We start from the raw sequence: 3,646 nt of genomic DNA, 5'->3' as shown, positions 1-3,646 counted from the left end.
TGGCTTTTTACTTGATTTTTGTGGACTAAGATGTTTTGAGGATGAGCCATATAGATCGCAGAATTCTTTATTAATGAAATCCCTAGATTGGTTTTGAGCCTAAAGCTTTGATCTTAAAGGCACCTTTGAAAAGGTTGTGGAGAGTGAACCAGAGACCTGAAAAACGAGAAAATCTTTGACAAAACTATAGTCTGGCCCTCTAATGGTCGGAGGGACAGTGAACTGGCCCCCTGTTTAAAAAGTTTGAGGACCCCTGACCTAGTGAAAGGAATGATGGAATTATAAAAAATCTCCATCCAAAGCCTCTTGGCAAGCCTTTATAAATATCAAAATTTGGGGGGGTGTAAGAGGTGTATATATAACTGGCTATTTAAATAAAAGGGATCTCCCTCAAAAGATCTATGTTCAAAGGGGAAGATGACCAAGAGCTCAAAATTCAACGTGAGTAAATCAGACTAGTCCTTCTGGTGAATTGCCAGGAACTTAAGTTCCTAAAGAGACCCTATGATAGCCCTGGGTTCTGGCACAGTTATTTAACTGCCTATTTAAAGATCCCTGCTTGGTTCACAATTTAGTGCTTAAGTGGTCTACAGATTTCTAAGCATTCATCTTTTTTTTTTTTTTTTTTTTTGAGACAGTCTCCCTCTGGCCTGGGTTAGAGTGCTGTGGCTGTCAGCCTAGCTCACAGCAACCTCAAACTCCTGGGCTCAAGTGATTCTTTTGCTTCAGCCTGCTGAGTAGCTGGGAGTACGACTAATTATTTTGTAGAGATGAGGTCTTGCTTCTGTTAAGGCTAGTCTGAAACTTCTGAACTTAAGCAGTCCTCTCACCTTGGTCTCCCACAGTGCAAAGAATTAATCTGAGAGGACTAGTAATACTAGAAATGCTAGTCCTGTCTTGTCCAATTAACTTGAAGAAATTACTGCTACATTTTGACTTCTTAACTATGTGCCAGGCCCTGGTGGGTTTTACTTCATTCTTTTGAAGATGGCAAGTTGGGAATTATAGACATCCATTATATGAAGGAAGAAATAGGCTGCGAGGGGATTAAGAAGGTTACCTAAGGCCTCATAGGTGGTACATGGCAGAGTCAAAATATAGGACAGTACATCAGTCACATTAACAGGGTTAATACACTGAAGGATAATTATCTTGGAGGCCTGGAAGAAAGGATCAAAACTACTAAATGAAATGGTACAGGCAGAAATACTAAGTTTCATCTCTTGGTCTGAAAAGTCTCAATGGCCTACTTAGAGTTAGGGAGTAGGGCAAGAATACTGGCTTGACAGTAGATGGGGAAAGACTTGAAGTCTTTATAGGATACAAACTCAGTGATTTTCTTTTGTTTTGAGACAGTCTGTTGCCCTGGCCAGAGTGCTGTGGCGTCAGCCTAACTCACTACAACCTCAAATTCCTGGGCTCAAATGATTCCTGCCTCAGCCTCCCAAGTAGCTGGGACTACAGGCATGCAAAGCGAGACTCTGTCTCAAAAAAATTAAAAGGTGGAGGGACAAGAGAAGCAAGCCCTCATGGTCTAATTGCCTTTTAAAAACCTTAATAAATCACATTGACAACACCTGAATTTTGGTGGGGGGGAAAATGGAAATGATCCTTTAGTTGATCCCTACCCCACCATATAAACTACAGATGGCTATTCTAGTTTAGTATTCACTAGTTGCATGTCCTGCCTAACACAAAGGATTTTCGTGTAATTACATTCTCAGACTGAAAAGCTGAGCTTCATAATTCAAAACTAGTACTTGTTTATCCTCCAAACAGCTTTTAAGATAGATAAGCTAGTTTTTTTCATCTTTCACAAAGCTGTAGGTTTAGTTATTTTAAAGGATCTTCATAATCTTGAAAATCCCGGGGTTTGGAAACAATATATTTTATGCTGCTTTTGTCTCATTACAGATGTAAAGCTAGGGACATGCTGGCATTCTGTGCTGGGTAGAGGATAAAGCTGAAACTGGACCCAATTTTCTTCAAGTGATCTATTAGTCCAAAGCCATCTCTTTAAGTTTTATTTCAGTAACCCTACCAAGCATTAAAAAAGCCATCTCTTAAAAATCCTGAAAGGTTAATGCTTGCTAAGAATTAAGCTACATCAGCAAGAAGCTGCCAACATCTGAGGGAGTACCCACTTCCCTATTGGTTAGGTTGCTCTCAGGGCCTCTTCTCTGCACAGGTTTATCTAAGGAAGCCGAGAGACTGAAGAAATGGACTAACAAATCTAGTTTCTCACAAAGAAACATTTAATAAGGACCTAACAAACAGAAGCTATGGTTTGGGCAGCGGTGAGGCAATTCGAGATGGTGGGTCCTGTGCCATTGCCCCATAGACCCAGGGTTTACATACCATAAGGAAGGAGTGGGCAGGACAATTGAAGTCAACCCCTCAAGGAGAGATAAGAATGCTATGTGAATCTGCCTAAGGGCAAGATTTATGGTCAAGGTTGCTAGTTCTGATGTAAGGACAGGATTTAAGGTAAGAGTAGATAAAGTAGAGATTTTAGAGGCATTCTCCAAATGGGTTAATCGGAAATCAACATGGCAGATCAGCATCCAAGATGAGGTTGCTTTAGCCTCCACAAATACACAGCATATCAGTGAGGTAAGTGCTACACAGGAGAAATAAAGCAGGGAAAGGGGTAGAGAGTGCTGGTGAAAAGTGGGGGCTCACTCTTTTTCTTGAGACAGAGTCTCACTCTGTTGCCTGGGCTGGAGTGCCCTGGTGTCGGCCTAGTGCATAGCAACCTCAAACTCCTGGGCTCAGTGGTCCTTCTGCCTCAGCCTCCCGAGTAGCTAGGACTACAGGCATGCACCACCATGCCTGGCTAACTTTTTTTTCATATTTTTAGTTTCCTATATATTTTAATTTCTATTTTTTGTAGAGACAGGGTCTCGCTCTTGATCAGGCTGGTCTCAAACTTCTGACCTTGAGTGATCCACCCGCCTCGGCCTCCCAGAGTGCTACAATTACAGGTGTGAGCCACCATGGCCAGCCTAGGGGCTCACTCTTAAAAGGGGCACTTGAGCAAAGACTTGAGGATATTGGGGAGTAAATGCAACTGTCTGGAGAAAAATTGCAAGGGAAGAGGTTGGGCAACAGCTTGGGCATGAGATCATTCCTGGTGAACACAAGGAAAAACAAGGACTTCAATGTGGATGGAGCAAAGGGAGCAAGGAAAGTAGGAAAAGATGGCCAATAGGTAGCAAGTGGCAGGTCATGGAGGGCTTTGTAGGCACTGTAAGAAGTCTGGCTTTTCTCTGAGAAGGGAAACCACTGGAGGGTTTTGAGCAGAGAAGAGTGATATGATCTGACCCTCGCTGACAGAATACTGAGGGGCAAGGATGTAAGCAAGAGCATTAGGAAGCTTTTGCTGTAATGTAGCCAGGAGAAGATGGTCACCTGGACCAGAGTGGTAGCCATGGAGGAATGAAAAACTGCTCAATGCTGGATATATTTTGAAGGTAGAGCTGACATGTGTTTGTTCAGCTTTATTCTGAGACAAATTTCTCCAGCTTTGCTTTCTTGAACTGACCGTAAAACTGAGGGCTGTGACATGTTTACAAGGTGACTTTGGAATAATGTCTGGGAAAAGGAATGTTACATGCTAACAACAGCTACTTTTTTGTGATACTTC

Source organism: Microcebus murinus, chromosome 2, assembly GCF_040939455.1.
Source record: "Microcebus murinus isolate Inina chromosome 2, M.murinus_Inina_mat1.0, whole genome shotgun sequence".
NCBI lineage: Eukaryota > Metazoa > Chordata > Mammalia > Primates > Cheirogaleidae > Microcebus > Microcebus murinus.
Note: the sequence above shows the minus strand (reverse complement) of the source record.